The sequence below is a fragment of the Pinus tabuliformis genome, chromosome 7 (genome assembly GCF_031772625.1).
Source record: "Pinus tabuliformis cultivar Carrire ecotype Pingquan chromosome 7, CPIR1, whole genome shotgun sequence".
NCBI lineage: Eukaryota > Viridiplantae > Streptophyta > Pinopsida > Pinales > Pinaceae > Pinus > Pinus tabuliformis.
The window spans coordinates 1,615,334,088-1,615,355,955 of record NC_142293.1 but is presented as its reverse complement, the minus strand read 5'-3'; the positions used below and the strand labels follow the sequence as shown (position 1 = coordinate 1,615,355,955).

At 37.4% G+C, this 21,868-nt stretch overlaps 4 pseudogenes; all 4 read left to right on the top strand.

Annotated features, from left to right (window-relative positions):
* Positions 1-716: 716 nt before the first annotated feature.
* LOC149254390 (uncharacterized) lies at positions 717-2,710 on the top strand (annotated as a pseudogene).
* A 184-nt stretch (positions 2,711-2,894) lies between these two features.
* LOC149254389 (dnaJ protein P58IPK homolog pseudogene) lies at positions 2,895-3,658 on the top strand (annotated as a pseudogene).
* Positions 3,659-7,358: 3,700 nt separating this feature from the next.
* On the top strand, positions 7,359-8,750 carry LOC149254388 (uncharacterized; annotated as a pseudogene).
* A 1,737-nt stretch (positions 8,751-10,487) lies between these two features.
* Positions 10,488-15,941, top strand: LOC149254387 (uncharacterized; annotated as a pseudogene).
* The last annotated feature ends 5,927 nt before the right edge of the window (positions 15,942-21,868 follow it).

Genomic DNA, 21,868 nt, shown 5'->3' with positions numbered 1-21,868 from the left:
CTTTCATTTTCAGAGGAGGAACTCAGTATTGATGGTAAGAAGCAGGAATTGAAGAAAGAGTAGAGCAATAACACTGGAGCGACAAATGCAAAAAGTGAGAGAGAAGACAATCGGTCTAGTGATACCCTTAAAGCTAATTTTCCACTTGAGACACACACATACATATTAATGGTAAAGTCTTTAGAGTTAGTGAATTCGCTTGCAATGCCTTGGCAACACAATGATAATGTTCCTTGGCAACACAATAATAATGTTTTGAAGTGATGAAACAATATTTCATGTGTAAATTGTAGTCCAAACTTGGGGAAATATTTTGAGATGTCTTGTTGAAGATAAGCCAAATCATTGGGATCAGGTTTTTATGCAGAAACAATGCTCATGTAACAACTCTGTTAACATGTGGACAAGGTTTTCTCCATTTCAATTATGTACTAGGGGAATCCAAAGAGAGTTTCAAACTTGATTTTGCAATAGACAAGACAGGGAGATGTAATGTCAGTTTTTACAGAGGGGTTTCCAACTTTGCACAAATCCAAGAAAAATTATAGGAGTATGGAATGGAATATCAAGAAAGCATAGAATCTAGACGCTTGCGAAATATTTATTTTATTTGTATATGGTGATCAAGAGATGGTGCATTTGAGAAGAGAAACTATCCCAAAGGGACCTACATTAAGTTGAACCTGAAGAAGACCAGTTCCAAGTTTGAAGGAAAAATGGAGGTAATGCATTTGAAGTTGAGAAGTGAGAGGGCTATAACATCTCACCCATTTTCAATTGTTGAACTGTGCAAACCATAATGAATAAATATGTGCAAATTTGTTTTCATTAAGTTGATAATTATATAAATACAATGTCCATGACTATTTGATTCAAATTCCAATGTTCCTTGGAATCCTTGTGACGGTTCACATTCTAGACCATGACCCTAACAGATTGGGTGCCCAACATCCTCCCCTTAGGAAGGTAATATTAGTGTTGGGAAAACCACATTTTTATAGAGGATTGCAAAAGAGACACTTGAGTTACGTGACCTTTTAGAGGTGGTTCCTGAGCTTATTTCTAAGTTTCAAGATTTGGGCCTGATCATTTCAATATATTGGATGCTTTCTATGTTGAACCTCAACAATATGTCTACACGTTTCATAATTATGTTTTTGTAACGAGGGTGATGCAAGAGTGAGAGTCTACAGGTGGCTTAAAGCCTCTATGACTCATGGAAATAAGTGTTTTAGGTGAGTGGGTGGTGTGTTTTGAGGTTCATTTTGGTAGAAAGGTCAATAGGCTCTCATACATTTATGCAGTGTAGTAACTTGAGTCTTAGTTTTCATACACTATGTTGTTCAAGTCTAATTTTATTATTGTCAAAGATAAATTAATCTACAAGTAAATTGATGTTGTAGTGTATTTATCCTGTCAAGAGTTAGTCTAATTACTTTCTTTGTTTCTTCATATCTACTTTGTGTTCTAGTGCGTGCTTTTAGTGCAGTTGTTAACATTTTAGCAGTGGAAACAAGAAGTTAGAAACAAATTTATTGGTCTTGAATATACTAGGTGTTTGTGCGAGTTGTTCATGAGGCAAAGTGGATGAATGGGATGGAGCTTAGCATCTATGATTCAAGGTTTGATCCAATTTTTTCTATTTTACCTGGGCTTGTACCTGGTGGGTTTATTTACTTGAGGACCAGTCCAGACACATGCCATAGACGTTTGCAGTTACGAAAGAGGCACAAGTAATTAACGTGTCATTAGATTATTTGAGAGGTTTGCACGAAAAAAATGAGAACTGGATCTTCCCTACTCAAAGTGGCAGTCATGAGTTATTGTCTATGAGCCAATTACCTCTTGATATTAACAAGTCTCTACATCTTGAGATCAAAGATCACACGTTTTTTGTACGCAGAGCATGTACATGCCATTATTCAGAAGGTAAGCCAAATATTGATCTTTGATATTTATAATCGACTTGCATGCTAATGCTGCTATATTTTATGATGCTAATTGGCTACTTCTAATGCAAACATGTCAACTTCAGGTTCCATCGTTAGTGCTGGATTGTGAGCCCAATATTTACTTCAGTAGAGACATTGAAGCAAAGCAAGGGTAAGAAATCTTTCACTGATTTGGTTTTTACTCATACATTGTGGAATAAAAAATTGATATAAAGAAAAAAAACACAATATTTTGACCTCTCAAGGAATGGAACTTCTTGATACTGTTAGACTCTGTCTCATGTCAGAGATTGATTCTTCTTCAAAACCCCGTTTTGAAGAAGAAATCATTAATATGTAATTTGTCATGATGTTCCAAAGCTCTACAGTTCTTCAAATGACAGTGTTTTGATGTGGATGATGAGACAATCCCTGCAAAAGTTAGAAATGGATTTACATTCTCCGCAGCTGATGAACAAGGACTAGACCATGCATTACTATAGAAAGAAGCCAAATTGGTGGCTAGAACTTTTAAGAAGGCGATGACAAAAGGTTTTAGCTGGGATTTTTCTGCTACTCAGTATGAAGAGCTTTATGAACAGGCTCTGGCAAGAGCAAGAGCCCAACAAGCCCGCATTTCTAGCTCCACTCGACAATCTGCTTCAAATTCATTTATGTTTTGCTAATATAACAGTTTGAAGAAAACAAACATGCTGGTGCAGGTTCAGCAGCTGGACAAAATCAGAGTTATCTGTCTTTATCGTATGAGGCAGCCATAGATGTAATTTCATCTAACAACACCAATATAGCCAATGAATTTCTTATCATGTTTGAATATTTGAAGATGCTAGAGTTAGAGAATTCTTTATCACAGCTCAAGGTTATCCATGTTGCTGGAACTAAAGGAAAGATTCGAAATATCTCAGGAAAAGTTTCTGGCAAACTTTTGGTGGTGTTGAGGACATGCTTAATAATGCAAATGAGTCATATTTACAGGGGGATTATACAACAGCCATTAAACACTATACCATGTATATAAATTACATCCTACTGATGTTATTGAAAACGAGCTGCTGCGAAGATTCCGCTTCGGCACCATTTTGAGGCACTTGAAGATCTAGACAAAGTTCTGGATATCGATGCAAAGTTTTTGCAAGCATAGTTACATCGTGGCTCTCTTCTGCATCAATTTTGCAGATTTGAAGAGTCTGAGAGGGACTATAAAACATTTTTGGAGTTCAAACCTGGAAATTCAGCGGCAGAGAAAGAATTGTCTCAGCTAACACAGAGTAGAAATGCACTAGATAAGGCACTGAGTCTCTTGGACATGGGTGATTTTTCAAAAGCATTAGAGTACATAGATAAAGTTGTTCTTGTATTCTCTCCAGAATGCTCTAAGGCAAAGCTGCTTAAAGCAAGATTACTAATAGCAGTAAAAGATTATTCAGGAGCTATTTCAGAAATTGGATTTATTCTTAAAGCCAACGAAAATAATCTTGAGGCATTACTCTTACGTGGAAAAGCCTATTACTACCTTGCAGATTATGATGTTGCCATGAGGCACTATAAAAAAGGGTTGCGTTTAGATCCTGAGCACAGTGAGCTGAAGAAAGAGTATTTCAAACTTAAGAATATTTTGAAAAAGTCTAAGAGTGCTGAAGAAAATCTGGAGAAAAGGGAAGTTACGTATGGCAGCTGAGGATTTCAAAGCAGCTCTACAGTCATGATTTCAAGATAAATAAGCTAGAATTTACAGATCTTTGTGATGCCATCTCCTTCAGGTTTGAGAAAGAGGTTGAGCCTTCGTGGCTTGAGAGATGTCCAAACTTTTACCATTCAGCACCGTGTACTTGCATTAAGAACTTTGTGAAGAGCAAGGCTTTTGATTACATTGTTATTTTCATGCTTTTGCTAAATTTGATAACAGTTATCATTGAATCAACGTTAGATGTTGAAAACAATTCTGACCAGTACATTTGGCAACAATTTGAGTTCTGAGTTTTTATGTAATAACGGTGTTGCTTCTTGTCAACCTGGTGGTTGCATTCGTATTGGAGGCATTTTTTGCTGAAACAGCGCTTGCTGGCATTGATCGCATAGTTTAAATCCGGGCTCTTAAGTTGCTAAAGCAACGTGGGTAAGCTGTGGATTATAAGCTGTGGATTGTAAGCTAAACAGGGCATTCTATCTCAATAGACGTGGCATCTAAGGATAGAAAGATGGCCTGGATTTTGTGAAAAAGACCATGGATGAGAACTAAAAATATCCAACAGGCACACATACACTACAAATTGGACCAATTACAAAGGAATGAGGTCACGAGGATCCAAATTTGCAGATCTTTAATGAGATTTCAAAGCGCAGAAATTGATATGGCTTTCACGCTATATCAGGAGTCTAGTTGAGAGTTTGTTCTTTTCATTGAAAGCATTCGATGGTCAGTTAGAGAAATGAAGGCAGAAGCACATGACAGTCTTAGTAGGCAAAGAACACAAGGCAATAAATCAACATTCTTATGAGCAATTTGGGTATTTTTGGAGATCAAATCGAGAATATCTAGGCATGAAATAAGTTTGAAGATATACTTTCCAGATGTGAAGGAAACTTAAAAGAGGACGATTGAACACCTAGCAGCAGAGAAATATCAGATTAAAGATCAGCGGCTTCAACAAATTGAAATCTTCCAACTTTCCCTAAATCTAGTTTTATTTTTAGTTTATCATTGTTAGTTTGTTGATGTATTTGTGTGTCCCTAGAATTTTGTTAGCAGTTCAAAGGATTGAAATTGCAATTGTAAGGACAACTCAAACTCAACAATCGGACATTTCGAGGCATCAAAAGGCAGCTGGCGATTTTCAGTTTTGATGAATCAGAGGCACTAGCAAATTTCACCCTATAATGCTAACACTTCTAGATTTTGGGGCAACCTTTTCAGCATGGATATCATCGAGCAAAGAGCAAATCCAGATTTAAAAGGATTTGACTCTAACCTTCGACAAACCAAGAAATTTGATTTTTATGTTTTTTGTAATTATTTATATCGGTTTGTTTCCTAAAGTCCAGGGAAACCGAGAGACTATGTTGGCTTATTTAAGCCATAATTTGTAAAAGAAAAGGGTTAGAGTTAGTCAGAGGAGAAAATTCTGAGCGCTGGAGGAGAACTGAGCTCCATTGTACAGTCTTTGACAGAGGGATTTTTAATGAAATTTCACAGCTCTGACTTCTGAGATTCCTGTGGTATGATAATTTAGCATAAGTTTTTCTCTTGTTTCATATGTAATCTGTTATGTTTCATTTCACTACATGATCATTTCTAACTGAACAAATGAAGTGTTTAGGTAAGAATTCATGCCTGCCATGCTCTGCCTATAAGTTTGTTCATGTTTAATGTTTTCCTCTGTTTGACAAGGATTCATCTCCTATGCCCTTGTCAGCTCCTCACCAGTCTTGCCATCCCATTTAAAATCTAGATTTGATGCTAAATTTCTTGCCTACCTTGCCTCAGTCGATAACCTGTGTTGTTCATTATATTTCTCTGTTTCAAGCTGTGATTTTGCCCATGCAGCCCAGAAAAACCCCGTTATTTAATTAAAAACCCCAAATCAATCTTTCTAATCAGTTTACTAGCCTAATATCAGTGTTACCCGTTTGGTCATCTCATCAATTGAAGATCTACCGAGATTGACCGGAGAGAGCCTTCTCCTGCCCCGTAGGGCTAGCTACGGGGCTGAATGGTTTGATGTTGCCTTGAGGTTTACCTTTCTCAGCCTGAGGTGAAATCTCAAGCGCTAACAGATACTAAATATATTTAATTATGTTTTTTCTTGCATATTGGATTTCTTGATCCCCAAGATAAATAGTTAGAGGCATCCAAATAATTGTTGAAGGAAGAGAGGCACTTGATAGATATGCCGATTCACTGAAGCAGTGAGGAGAAAACCAATTTTAGGCTTATTTATCATTGGCTGGAATATAATTTATATCGGTCTCTGTCCAATTTGTAAATCGGTTTTGTACCATAAATTTATGTTCCCTATTTATGACAAGACATGGAGTTTGATCCTAGGGGATAGTTAAGTTTGTTCAACACCTTTTATACGAAAGACATAATGTCCAAGAAGGTCGCATGATCTATTGTCCTCGAGTCCTATGGAGTTATTTGTTGGCATAATATCGATCGTTTAGAAAACCAACAAAGAGAGGGGAAATCTGCAGTGTGCTAGCATGATACCAGCTCCCTCACTTTGAATGCTTAATATGTATGATTTCTATAATAGATGGTACTTGCCTCATTGAATTTTTTTCTTCTATGATGCAATTTGCTAACAAGATGTCATACATTATTTACTATATGTTGTCTTTTTCTTTCTATTTGTTTTTACAAGTTATCTACAACCTTAGCTTTTTAGCATGTAACTTAGTTAGCATTATTGTGCCTAAGCTTTTTCGTGAAGGTTAAATACTAAGTCCCTAAGGTGTTCTTTTCTATGGTGACATTTTATTTGTTTTTTTTATATAGGTCATCTGACCATATAGTGGCCACTATCGCCCAACTGAAGAAAATTTGTTCGAGTTTCTTGCTTTTCCAAGGGGAAAATGGCATTGACATTGCTGATGTTGAGGTATATGTCGTATAAATATTTTATAATCTAATTTAGTTTATATTTCAGTGTTCATCACCTTTTATATCTTATACTCTGTGTTGTTTTTTCTTTCATTTTCAGAGGAGGAACTCAGTATTGATGGTAAGAAGCAGGAATTGAAGAAAGAGGAGAGCAATAACACTGGAGCGACAAATGCAAAAAGTGAGAGAGAAGACAATCGGTCTAGTGATACACTTAAAGCTAATATCCCACTTGAGACACACACATACATATTAATGGTAAAGTCTTTAGAGTTAGTGAATTCGCTTGCAATGCCTTAGCAACACAATGATAATGTTCCTTGGCAACACAATAATAATGTTTTGAAGTGATGAAACAATATTTCATGTGTAAATTGTAGTCCAAACTTGGGGAAATATTTTGAGATGTCTTGTTGAAGATAAGCCAAATCATTGGGATCAGGTTTTTATGCAGAAACAATGCTCATGTAACAACTTTGTTAACATGTGGACGAGGTTTTCTCCATTTCAATTATGTACTAGGGGAATCCAAAGAGAGTTGCAAACTTGATTTTGCAATAGACAAGACAGGGAGATGTAATGTCAGTTTTTACAGAGGTGTTTCCAACTTTGCACAAATCCAAGAAAAATTATAGGAGTATGGCATGAAATATAAGGAAAACATAGAATCTAGATGCTTGCGAAAGATTTATTTTATTTGTATATGGTGATCAAGAGATGGTGCATTTGAGAAGAGAAACTATCCCAAAGGGACCTACATTAAGTTGAACCTGAAGAAGACCAGTTCCAAGTTTGAAGGAAAAATGGAGGTAATGCATTTGAAGTTGAGAAGTCAGAGGGCTATAACGTCTCACCCATTTTCAATTGTTGAACTGTGCAAACCATAATGAATAAATATGTGCAAATTTGTTTTCATTAAGTTGATAATTATATAAATACAATGTCCATGACTATTTGATTCAAATTCCAATGTTCCTTGGAATCCTTGTGACGGTTCACATTCTAGACCATGACCCTAACAGATTGGGTGCCCAACATCCTCCCCTTAGGAAGGTAATATTAGTGTTGGGAAAACCACATTTTTATAGATGATTGCAAAAGAGACACTTGAGTTACATGACCTTCAAGAGGTGGTTCCTGAGCTTATTTCTAAGTTTCAAGATATGGGCCTGATCATTTCAATATATTGGATGCTTTCTATGTTGAACCTCAACAATATGCCTACACGTTTCATAATTATGTTTTTGTAACGAGGGTGATGCAAGAGTGAGAGTCTACAAGTGGCTTAAAGCCTCTATGACACATGGAAATAAGTGTTTTCGGTGATTGGGTGGTGTGTTTTGAGGTTCATTTTGGTAGAAAGGTCAATAGGCTCTCATACATTTATGCAGTGTAGTAACTTGAGAGTCTTAGTTTTCATACACTACGTTGTTCAAGTCTAATTTTATTATTGTCAAAGATAAATTAATCTACAAGTAAATTGATGTTGTAGTGTATTTATCCTGTTAAGAGTTAGTCTAATTACTTTCTTTGTTTATTCATATCTACTTTGTGTTCTAGTGCCTGCTTTTAGTGCAGCTGTTAACATTTTAGCATTGGAAACAAGAAGTTAGAAACAAATTTATTGGCCTTGAATATACTAGGTGTTTGTGCGAGTTGTTCATGAGGCAAAGTGGATGAATGGGATGTAGCTTAGCATCTATGATTCAAGGTTTGATCCAATTTTTTCTATTTTACCTGGGCTTGTACTGGTGGGTTTATTTACTTGAAGACCAGTCGAGACACATGCCATAGACGTTTGCAGTTACGAAAGAGGCACACGTAATTAACGTGTCATTAGATTATTTGAGAGGTTTGCGCGAAAAAAATGAGAACTGGATCTTCCCTACTCAAAGTGGCAGTCATGAGTTATTGTCTATGAGCCAATTACCTCTTGATATTAACAAGTCTCTACATCTTGGGATCAAAGATCACACGTTTTTTGTACGCAGAGCATGTACATGCCATTATTCAGAAGGTAAGCCAAATATTGATCTTTGATATTTATAATCGACTTGCATGCTAATGCTGCTATATTTTATGATGCTAATTAGCTACTTCTAATGCAAACATGTCAACTTCAGGTTCCATCGTTAGTGCTGGATTGTGAGCCCAATATTTACTTCAGTAGAGACATTGAAGCAAAGCAAGGGTAAGAAATCTTTCACTGATTTGGTTTTTACTCATACATTGTGGAATAAAAGATTGATATAAAGAAAAAAAACACAATATTTTGACCTCCCAAGGAATGGAACTTCTTGATACTATATATATTTAATTATGTTTTTTCTTGCATATTGGATTTCTTGATCCCAAAGATAAATAGTTAGAGGCATCCAAATAGTTGTTGAAGGAAGAGAGGCACTTGATAGATATGCCGATTCACTGAAGCAGTGAGGAGAAAACCAATTTTAGGCTTATTTATCATTGGCTGGAATATAATTTATATCGGTCTCTGTCCAATTTGTAAATCGGTTTTGTACCATAAATTTATGGTCCCTATTTATGATAAGACATGGAGTTTGATCCTAGGGGATAGTTAAGTTTGTTCAACACCTTTTATATGAAAGACATAATGTCCAAGAAGGTCGCTTGATTTATTTTCCTCGAGTCCTATGGAGTTATTTGCTGGCATAATATCGGTCGTTTAGAAAACCAACAAAGAGAGGGGAAATCTACAGTGTGCTAGCATGATACCAGCTCCCTCACTTTGAATGCTTAATATGTATGATTTCTATAATAGATGGTACTTGCCTCATTGAATTTTTTTCTTCTATGATGCAATTTGCTAACAAGATGTCATACATTATTTACTATATGTTGTCTTTTTCTTTCTATTTGTTTTTACAAGTTATCTACAACCTTAGCTTTTTAGCATGTAACTTAGTTAACATTATTGTGCCTAAGCTTTTTCGTGAAGGTTAAATACTAAGTTCCTAAGGTGTTCTTTTCTATGGTGACATTTTATTTGTTTTGTTTATATAGGTCATCTGACCATGTAGTGGCCACTATCACCCAACTGAAGAAATTTTTTTCGAGTTTCTTGCTTTTCCAAGGGGAAAATGGCATTGACATTGCTAATGTTGAGGTATATGTCGTATAAATATTTTATAATCTAATTTAGTTTATATTTCAGTGTTCATCACCTTTTATATCTTATACTCTGTGTTGTATTTTCTTTCATTTTCAGAGGAGGAACTCAGTATTGATGGTAAGAAGCAGGAATTGAAGAAAGAGGAGAGCAATAACACTGGAGCGACAAATGAAAAAAGTGAGAGAGAAGACAATCGGTCTAGTGATACCCTTAAAGCTAATATCCCACATGAGACACACACATACATATTAATGGTAAAGTCTTTAGAGTTAGTGAATTCGCTTGCAATGCCTTGGCAACACAATGATATTGTTCCTTGGCAAGACAATAATAATGTTTTGAAGTGATGAAACAATATTTCATGTGTAAATTGTAGTCCAAACTTGGGGAAATATTTTGAGATGTCTTGTTGAAGATAAGCCAAATCATTGGGATCAGGTTTTTATGCAGAAACAATGCTCATGTAACAACTCTGTTAACATGTGGACAAGGTTTTCTCCATTTCAATTATGTACTAGGGGAATCCAAAGAGAGTTGCAAACTTGATTTTGCAATAGACAAGACAGGGAGATGTAATGTCAGTTTTTATAGAGGGGTTTCCAACTTTGCACAAATCCAAGAAAAATTATAGGAGTATGGCATGAAATATCAGGAAAGCATAGAATCTAGATGCTTGCGAAAGATTTATTTTATTTGTATATGGTGATCAAGAGATGGTGCATTTGAGAAGAGAAACTATCCCAAAGGGACCTACATTAAGTTGAACCTGAAGAAGACCAGTTCCAAGTTTGAAGGAAAAATGGAGGTAATGCATTTGAAGTTGAGAAGTCAGAGGGCTATAACGTCTCACCCATTTTCAATTGTTGAACTGTGCAAACCATAATGAATAAATATGTGCAAATTTGTTTTCATTAAGTTGATAATTATATAAATACAATGTCCATGACTATTTGATTCAAATTCCAATGTTCCTTGGAATCCTTGTGACGGTTCACATTCTAGACCATGACCCTAACAGATTGGGTGCCCAACATCCTCCCCTTAGGAAGGTAATATTAGTGTTGGGAAAACCACATTTTTATAGAGGATTGCAAAAGAGACACTTGAGTTATGTGACCTTTTAGAGGTGGTTCCTGAGCTTATTTCTAAGTTTCAAGATTTGGGCCTGATCATTTCAATATATTGGATGCTTTCTATGTTGAACCTCAACGATATGCCTACACATTTCATAATTATGTTTTTGTAACGAGGGTGATGCAAGAGTGAGAGTCTACAGGTGGCTTAAAGCCTCTATGACTCATGGAAATAAGTGTTTTCGGTGATTGGGTGGTGTGTTTTGAGGTTCATTTTGGTAGAAAGGTCAATAGGCTCTCATACATTTATGCAGTGTAGTAACTTGAGAGTCTTAGTTTTCATACACTATGTTGTTCAAGTCTAATTTTATTATTGTCAAAGATAAATAAATTTACAAGTAAATTGATGTTGTAGTGTATCTATCCTGTTAAGAGTCAGTCTAATTTCTTTCTTTGTTTCTTCATATCTACTTTGTGTTCTAGTGCCTGCTTTTAGTGCAGTTGTTAACATTTTAGCATTGGAAACAAGAAGTTAGAAACAAATTTATTGGTCTTGAATATACTAGGTGTTTGTGCGAGTTGTTCATGAGGCAAAGTGGATGAATGGGATGGAGCTTAGCATCTATGATTCAAGGTTTGATCCAATTTTTTCTATTTTACCTGCGCTTGTACCTGGTGGGTTTATTTACTTGAGGACCAATCGAGACACATGCCATAGACGTTTGCAGTTACGAAAGAGGCACAAGTAATTAACGTGTCATTAGATTATTTGAGAGGTTTGCACGAAAAAAATGAGAACTGGATCTTCCCTACTCAAAGTGGCAGTCATGAGTTATTGTCTATGAGCCAATTACCTCTTGATATTAACAAGTCTCTACATCTTGAGATCAAAGATCACACGTTTTTTGTACGTAGAGCATGTACATGCAATTATTCAGAAGGTAAGCCAAATATTGATCTTTGATATTTATAATCGACTTGTATGCTAATGCTGCTATATTTTATGATGCTAATTGGCTACTTCTAATGCAAACATGTCAACTTCAGGTTCCATCGTTAGTGCTGGATTGTGAGCCCAATATCTACTTCAGTAGAGACATTGAAGCAAAGCAAGGGTAAGAAATCTTTCACTGATTTGGTTTTTACTCATACATTGTGGAATAAAAAATTGATATAAAGAAAAAAAACACAATATTTTGACCTCTCAAGGAATGGAACTTCTTGATACTAAATATATTTAATTATGTTTTTCTTGCATATTGGGTTTCTTGATCCCCAAGATAAATAGTTAGGGAGGAAGATAAAATATCTCTTTCCTTGTTATTTTCGTCTGTATTCACAACTAGCAGATACAGTGGAGTTCCATTTCAAAATGGTGAAATCTAATGTTGAGCTCACCTGTAATGATGCCCATGGAAATATGCTGGAAAATAACACCTAGATTTACAAAGGCAAATCTGATGTTGATAGGGTTGACTTGACTCATGGAATAGGCAGTTGTATCTCCCACAGATTTCATTAAAGATTAGGAGTTTGAAGATGAAATGTTCCTTAGACTCAACTTATTGCAGATGGGAAAGCTAACATCTTGTTTCCTACTAGGGGCTATAGTGCGAGTCAATTCGATGCTATTTAGAACCTACCTTGAACTATGTAAGTTGGACCCCGAGGCCTTGAGATTATTGATATCAATGATGCCAAGTATACTCAGGGTGGACAATAAGAGTCCCAACATATATATAATGCAAACCATTTAAGTGTAGATATGCAGTTAGTCATAAGAAAGGAGAATAATTTTAGAGGAAAGAAATTTGGCACTGACAACGGGGCATCTTTTCCAATGCTTTTCCTTTAAATTTGATTTAGGCCTAGTAAATACAACTTTTAGCACGTCAAAATTTTTCAACCAGCTGCTAATAGTAGGATGCTCATTAGAGCATGTCTAAACTACTTTTAAGAGGGGGATGAATTCATAGAAGCACAAGAACACTTTTGGAGGGTAAATTTTTTAACTTTGATCAAAAATTGCTCTTTTAAGTGTTGCCCCTGTTAGTGCCATGCACCTTTTTTGGAGCCATCTGAGGGTATGTAATCCATGTAATTTTTGCATAGTGTTTTAGGCTCATCACTTTCGACATTCAAATGGGAAATTGTTACTTTGGAGGATATGTATATGTTTTATATGGTGCAATTTTTTTGGTGCTTTATGTTTGAAGTTCTACGGACCATTTGTATAGTCAGAAATAGGAAAAAATTTGACACCAGCATTAATGTACTGGTTCCATTAGAACTTCATAGTTAAGCATTTTTGGGTGAGAGCGTTAGTGGGATGGCTTACCTCTCCACATTGTTCAACCTTCTTTTTTTTTTCCCAAAATGGTGCAATAATAACAAATTTTCTAACCTTTTTAACTTATCAAAACTATGGAAATATAGGAAAACATCTCTTCACTTTATTGCATATAAAAATAAAGTTCTAAAGCAAACCAATCAATTCCTTACCATTTTTCCAAAGATCCAATAAAGTAAAGTTGGTCTTAGTGGACATTAATAATCATCATCGTCAATGAAAGAGTTGGTGATGTTGCTTTGATAGTGTAGGCTATACTATTGTTTTAATTTCTTATTTGGATTATAATACCATCCTTCACTGATATAAAAATATTCTAAAACTATCATCATTCCAAGGGCTGGGAAGGGGAGATTTAAGTAGCTTGTATTGTGAGTTGATGTCATCCTTGATTTTCTTCTTATTGACCTCCTGATGGAGGGGAAGAAAGTGGTTAGTGGCATCCAAATAATTGTTGAAAGAGGAGAGGCACCTGATAGATATGCCGATTCAATGAAGTAGTGAGGAGAAAACCAATTTTAGGCTTATTTATCATTGGATGGAATATAATTTATATCGGTCATTGTCCATTTTCTAAAAAAATTTCGTACCATAAATTTATGTTCCCTATTTATGACAAGACATGGAGTTTGATCCTAGGGGATAGTTCAATTTGTTCAACACCCTCTATACGAAAGACATAATGTCCAAGATGGTCACACGATCTATTGTCCTCGAGTCCTATGGAGTTATTTGCTAGCAGTTAATATCGTTCGCTTAGAAAACCAACAAAGAGAGGTGAAATCTGCAGTGTGCTAGCATGATACTAGCTCCCTCACTTTGAATGCTTAATATGTATGATTTCTATAATAAATGGTACTTGCCTCATTGAATTTTTTTCGTCTATGATGCAATTTGCTAGCAAGATGTCATACATTATTTACTATATGTTGTCTTTTTCTTTCTATTTATTTTTACAAGTTATCTACAACCTTAGCTTTTTAGCATGTAACTTAGTTGGCATGATTGTGGCTAAGCTTTTTCGTGAAGGTTAAATACTAAGTTCCTAAGGTGTTCTTTTCTATGGTGACATTTTATTTGTTTTGTTTATATAGGTCATCTGACCATATAGTGGCCACTATCTCCCAACTGAAGAAAATTTGTTCGAGTTTCTTGCTTTTCCAAGGGGAAAATGGCATTGACATTGCTGATGTTCAGGTATATGTCATATAAATATTTTATAATCTAATTTAGTTTATATTTCAGTGTTCATCATCTTTTATATCTTATACTCTGTGTTGTATTTTCTTTCATTTTTAGAGGAGGAACTCAGTATTCATGGTAAGAAGCAGGGATTGAAGAAAGAGGAGAACAATAACACTAGAGTGACAAATGCAAAAAGTGAGAGAGAAGACAACTGGTCTAGTGACACCCTTAAAGCTAATATCCCACATGAGACACACACATACAGACTAATGGTAAAGCCTTTAGAGTTGGTGAATTCGCTTGCAATGCCTTGGAAACACAATGATAATGTTCCTTGACAACACAATAATAATGTTTTGAAGTGATGAAACAATATTTTATGTGTAAATTGTAGTCCAACCAATATTTTTTTTTTTTTTAACAAAATCGGATGCTTGTTATATTCAAAAAAGATGGAGGAGTCTAAGCTCCAATTTTACAGTAGATGGAGTTACAGAAGTAACTTGTTTCTGGATTTCATTGTGGCAGTACACATGAGTACCTTTACTGCTTGCTTGTAAGGTCCTAGAGCAAGTATAGATTCTTATAAATTGGGACAATAGAAGACTGGTTTTGCTGTACATTTAGACAAAAATGTTAGATCTGAATAGTCAGTCAGCTGAGGCTTCTGGTTGGCTGTAAGAATCACAAGTTCTGCTGAAAAGTACATTTAGATAGGAATTGCTGCAAGAAAGAAGTTTGATCAAATTCCTTGATATTAGAATCACAGTCATATGGATAGGAGACTCCTTGGCTTTTGGCGCTGTCATGTGGATCAAGGGATGAATTGAATCAGACTCGCTTGATTGCATAAGAGGCTTCCTTTTTCCCGTGAACAAGCATGGCTAGCTCTCTTGTCCGCTTCCTGGTTGCTGGATCGGAGGACATGAAAAAATTGGCACTTCAGATTCTGAGACAGCATATTTTTACAGCGACTTATGATTTGATGGAGGAAGAGATTGGATGCTTGTCTGTTGCTGTTCATTAAGCTGACTATTATAGCCGAGTCGCCGAAGACAAGGGATTTATTGATCCCTTGGTTCTGAAGCTGCAAGAGGCCTTGAAACAGACCCAGAGCTTCAGCTCGATTGTTACTCAAGCTTCCCAGACCCCATTCAAAAGAGGATACCATTACACCTGAAGGATCCAGAATGATGCCCCCTGCGCCCGCGGCTCCCGGATTTGATTTGGAAGCTCCGTCAAAAAATAATGAATGAGTATTCTTTGAATGAAGCCATTTACCGAACTCATTTTTTGTAAGGCAGATTTTCCATTCTGGATTGTGAGATTTGCCAATGGATTTACGCATCTTTGTTGCTGGTATGATGCTGGACCTGTCTATCAAATTCGAAATAAAATTCCTCTCCTCTGTCCATAAACTGTTGGGATCGATTCTCTGAGTTAGCTTGACAGCGATTGTTTCAGAAGCTAGACTGATGGCTTTGAGAATTACGTGTCTAGTTGTGGTGGCTTTGTCTCGGAAAATCAAGCTGTTTCGGGCGATCCAGATGCACCACAGAAGAGCAAACGGGATGGCGTTCCACACTCTTCTAGCTGGGTTTTGGTTCGCTGTGTGCCAGGGATAGCTTCTTCTCCAGTTGATTAAGATGTCGACAATAGAGAGATGGGGGTTCCAAATGGAGGGGGCGGGAAGAGCGATATTGTTCCAGCAATAGGCAGCAAAGGGACAGGCTATAAACAAATGCTGTAGGGATTCCTCCGCCGATTGACAGTTGGGGCATCTGGAGGGACCGAAGATGCCTCTCTTCTTGAGGTTCTCAGCAGTTAAGATTTTTCCATGGAGAAGAGTCCACATAAAGAATTTGATCTTTGGAATTGCTTCAGCTCTTTTTAGAATCTTCCTCTAAGCCCAGACTGCGGTGGGAAATTCCTTGCTGCTCAGGTAGCTGTAACCTGCTTTGATGGAGTAATTTGTTCTTGAAGGATCCCAACGAAACTCATCCTTTGCGCCTTTGATGGTGGGAGCTATACTGTGTAAGCTGCTACAGAGAGAGCCAAAACTGACTTTGAGATGATGGGGTATGGGTGGGAATTCCCATTGAACCCAGGCATTAGTTGAATCATCCCATTGGGAGATTTGACTCAGTTTGGATATGCCTTTGCTATGAAGATAACGAAGAATAGGATCGGTATCTGGGAGGTTGTTTATGGGAGGATTCCCCATGATTTTGTCCGAACCTATATTCACAGTTTCACCTCCTTTTGGCACTTTAGAGACATTTTGCGCCATGAAGACTATGGCTTTTTTGCAGAATTTCCATATCTTTGTACAGTGTCTATTAGGGATTTCAGCGTTGAGGATTTGCGATCTTGGCTGGCTGAGATATTTTGATTCAAGGACATTTTTCCACCATGCTGGTTGGTTGTCCATAAGTCTCCAGATCAACTTCCCACCGAATACTAAATTCATGAGAGATGGGGACCTGATGCCCAGACCGCCATTCTCAGGACTTTGTATAACCTGTTTCCAGTTTACTAAGTTAAACTTTTTCTTTTCATTCTTGCCTCCTTGCCAGAGAAAAAATCTGAGAATGCTATCCATTTTTCGATGGAATGAAGCTGGAGCATGGGCAAGAGAGAACTGGTATAAGGGGAGGGAAGAGAGCCCTGATTTTAGGAGAACCTGTCGCCCAGCTGGATTGAGCCACTGAGTTCCCCATCTCTGAAGTTTCCTTTTCATTTTATCCAGTGTTAAATCCCAGACTCCAGTCTTTGCTTTCCCTATGGTTACCGACATTCCCAAATAATTGAAGCTGTCCCAATCTAACTTGCAGGGGACACCAAAAGTGTTAGCGATATTATGTATCATTTGGGCCGAGACATTCCAACCATAAATGCAGCTCTTAAGGTAATTTATTTTACCTCCTGAGTATCTCATGAACTTGTCAAGCAGGGACTTAAATCTTCTTGCAATGATGGTGGTCGCCCCCCCTAGCAGTAGGGTGTCATCTGCAAATTGAGAATGATTTATATTTTTGATGCCATCTTCAAACTTGATGCCCGTAATGAGGCCTGACTGCCTCTTTTGATCAAGGGCACTGCTAAATGATTCTGCCATAAGGATGAAGAGATAAGGGGATAATGGGCAACCTTGCCTTAATCCTCTTGAGGATTGGAAGGAAGGACCAGGTCTTCCATTAATGAGGGGGGCGATCCAAGGCCCAGAGATACAGCCTCTGATGACATTAATAAGGAGAGATGAGAAACCCATCCTTTGGAGTACTGCAAATAAAAAAGAATGCCTTACCCTGTCAAAGGCATTGGCTAGGTCTAGTTTTAGAATGAAGCCTTTCTCATTCCTTGCATGACTTGAATGTATGGCCTCTTGAACTAAAAGAATAGAATCTAAAATTTGTCTGTTTGCTATAAAGCCTCCTTGGTTGTCTGAGATCAGCATCGGTAGAAGAGGTTTAAGCCGAGAGGCTATGATTTTAGTGAAGATTTTATATGATGAGTTGCATAAAGATATGGGCCTGAAGCGAGAAAAGTTGGATGGTCGGTTCTCCTTCGGAATAAGGGCCAAATGGGTAGCATTTGTGTATCCACCTATTTTACCTTTTTTTTGAATCCACTTGATGTATTTGATGAGGTATTTCTTTATCAGCTCCCAGTAATCCCTATAAAAGCTAATAGGGGACCCATCTGGACCAGGAGCCTTGTTGGGATGAAGGGTCCAGATTGCTTCAACGATTTCTTCCTCTTTTTGTTTAGATCATCTGTGAATTTAGGATGCAAATGATGTAGTAAGTCTTCATAAGTTTCTTCCTCTGGCACCTCAGTTAACAGTTCCTTGAAGTGCTCTGTAGCTGCTTCTTTAATATCTACTTGTTCCACATGGTGTGTCCCTGCGCTGTCCGAGATAGCAGTGATGGTATTTCTGACTTGTCTAGCGGTGGCTTGCTTATGGAAGAATGAAGTATTCTTATCCCCGCTTTCCAACCATACTTGCCTTGATTTGGTGCGCCATTTTTCCTCCTCCTACCTTTTAATTTTGCTCAGTTTATTGTACAGCTCTTCTTCTTGAAGTTTTTTACTGTGGCAGTAATCATTTTGCTCAATTGTGCTCTGGAGTTCAGCGATTTGTAACTTTAGCTCATGCTTTTCCTGTTCTGGCTCCTTGTAATACGATTTGGCCCATTGTCTAAGTGCTCTTTGCACGTTCTTCAGTTTGCTCTCCCATATGTAGCTTGGGGATCCTTCAATATGCTGCCTCCAGGTGAGCTGAATGATATTTCGGGCAGCTTGTTGATCACTCCAAATCTGATTAAATTTAAAAGGCAGCGGACCAAGGGCGCAGTGAGTGATCAAATCGAGGGTAATTGGATAGTGGTCTGAGGCAGTGAAAGGCAAAATGGCGGAATTGACAGATGAAAAGGTTGACAAAAGAGAAATGTTCACCAAGAATCTATCCAATCTCTCCATGATATTGTGACTGCCCAGTCTTCGATTGTTCCATGTGAACTTGCGATTTTTTGGAGTTATGTCTATCAGGTCACCAATGTGCATTACATTTTCCATTTGGTTCCTGAATGGGTCTGGCAGAAAATTCCCCCCTCGCTTTTCATTTGCATGGAGGATTAAGTTGAAGTCACCGCCTACGATGGTATTGTTGCTGTCTCCTTCCAGAATGTGATTGCTAAGAGTTTCCCAGCAATTTCCTTTATCCCTGTAGTGATTGGGGACATATACGTTGAAGATGACAATCTGCTGATGGCTGTTATTGTTTCTCAGGACTGATTTTATCCAATGCTGATCGACTATCTCAGATTCACATTGCCAGTCATTCTGATTCCATATTGTAGTAATTCCTCCCGAAGCTCCTCTCGCTTCGCATATGCTTCGTCTGTAATTTTTATACTTTCCAATGATTTTGCTGATTTCTATTTCTCTTTGTTTCGTTTCCTGAAGTAAAATGATGGATGGTTTCTCCTGCACTATAAGGTCTGTTAGAGCATTGATTTTAGCGGGGTGCCCAAGTCCCCTGCTGTTCCATGAGAGTATTTTGATCATTTCAAACCAATGTTTCGAGAAGGTGCTTTGCCTCCCTTGTCTTTGCTGGCTACTTCTTGATCTTTTGTGGCCTGAATGTAGGATTCTATTGGATGCTGCAGGCCAAGTGCTATGTCTTTTTGCGCGTTTTCATCCCTGTGCTGCTTTGTAGTCTTTCTTCCCGGCTTCTTTTGTCCATCAAAGGAGGAACCCTGATCCTTAGAGTTGCTACGGGTAATTCTAGGAGGGAGAGGTTCAGTTAAGAGAGGAGGATAGGCACTCATATGAGGGGAGGAGGACTGTTCAGGAGGGGAGGAGGGTTGGGCAGAGGGAATCGAGGGGAAAGGGATCGAGGGGGAAGGGTCATCTTCAGGGAGGGAAAGAACATGGAAAGGGTTGGTGGATGGAGGAGAGTGAAGGGGATTTTCAAGAACGGGGGAGTGAGATAGATGAGGAGGGGGAGGCGGAGGAGACTGGATATGGGCAGAGGTTTTAAGAGATGAGGGACCAGGTTCATTGGGTAAAGAGGGGCTAGGGGCAGTTTTTTTTTTTTTTTACCACTTCCCATTGCTGATCTTGAGTATTATTATCCACATTAATAATCTTAGTGCAGCGATTGGCAAAATGACCATACTCATGACATACCTTACATTTGAAGGGGATCTGTTCATAGTCGAGCTGTTGTATGTGTGACCATTCATCGACTTTGATCTTGATAGCTTCTAGAAGTCCTTTGCCCAGATCGACCTCGACGCAGATACGAGCGCAGGCTTGCATGTTGTCTCTTGGTTCGCTTCTGTCAATATATTTGCCGACTGCGTTTCCAATGGCTCTTAAAGAGTCATCTCCCCAGCAGTGTAATGGGAGATGTGGGAGACGAACCCAAACAGGAACTGCATTAGGAATGTCAAGCTCTGGGTCGAAGTCTGGTGTCCACTTGTTTAGGTACAGACCTCTGGAGTCCATAAAATATGGTCCGTTGCGAAATATCAGATCCTTGTCATTCTTTGTCTCGAAGTGAAAGGTAAAGTAGCCTTTCCCGCAGAATCTAATGGCAATTTTTCCTTGTGTTTTGTCCAACCAGTTTCTTTCCACCCACCTCTGAACAGTTTTAGGTGAGGGCCAAAGACCAGTGAATTGTCCGATCAAACCTTTCTCAGCCAGAGCTAGAGCAGCCAATCTAGGCATAGAAGGAGGAAGGGAAACCTCCTGAAGTCCTTCTAACTTTTTAACAAATTTGGAGAGTGATGGGCGATCTCGCTGAGGCGGCAGAGAGCTGACAAGAGCCGAGAAGGCCTGTTGCTGGGCGGACTCCTCCGGAGAAGCCATCAAGGGGAGAGCGCAGGTCAGAAGGCCGAAGGCGGCAGGCTGCGCGCGCTAGGTTTCCCGCAGAGCGAGCGAAAAAATCCCTGCAACTATGAAGTTGTCCAACCAATATTAAGTTGGAAACTCATATTATAATACTTGACATTTCATATAATATAATTTATGTGGTTCAAATAATTTATAGTTGTACTTGATATTATTTAGTATTGAGATATGTAACTTTGAGTTTTCTTATTAGATGAATATGCACATTGTATGACATTTATTTTTTAAAGCGTACGAATTAATTTATGTTGATTAATAATAAACACATAAAATCAATCTAAAACTACTAAATTGATAGTTTATATTTATTAATTATGAACACAAATAAAATGAATATACAATGACTAAATTAGTCATCTATAATGATTATTAATGAAAAGAAAATGAAATGAATATAAACTACCAAATCATTCGTTTACAAAATGAATATGAAACTACCAAAAAAAGATAAATGACTAGTGTAAATGAAAAAATAGTGATTACAAATGAGAACTAAATTTTTTATATATACAACTATTAGTAGCGAATTTATAGTATCTTATAACACGACCCAAATTTAGTCATATTTCTTTGGTCATGAATTGGTTTCAAACGATAATTAAAATTTGCATATATGTGACTATTAATAGCTAATTTACAGTATCTTATAACGCGACCAACATTTTGGTCATTAATAAGTTTTCTTAGGTGATAATGTAATAATATATTTTGTTGTGTATTTGATCATCAATTATGATAATTAATGACTAAATTAATGACCAAATTTATGACTAAATATATTACTAGACGATAAAATTGAGACAATCAATTAATGTGTAAGCTAAATAAGGCTAAAAGTTGGCCGCGTTATAAGATACTGTAAATTAGCCACTGTTGGTCACCAACTGAAAACTGGTTGTTTATATGCAGTAACTAATTAACCATTTTGTACTAGTGGCCTTATTTTGTATTTACATATGAAATGAACCAGGAGTTGTTAGACCATTGATATCTATTGGCATCTCAATATGCTCATGGGACGAGTGTTAGTGGAATGGAACATAGCAAGGGAGGAAATGTTGCTCACACTATATGAAATTCAACTTATTTCTCATGGACATGATTGACACATGGAGAAATTTGAGTCAAGCCTAAGCATTCCTCTAGATCCAG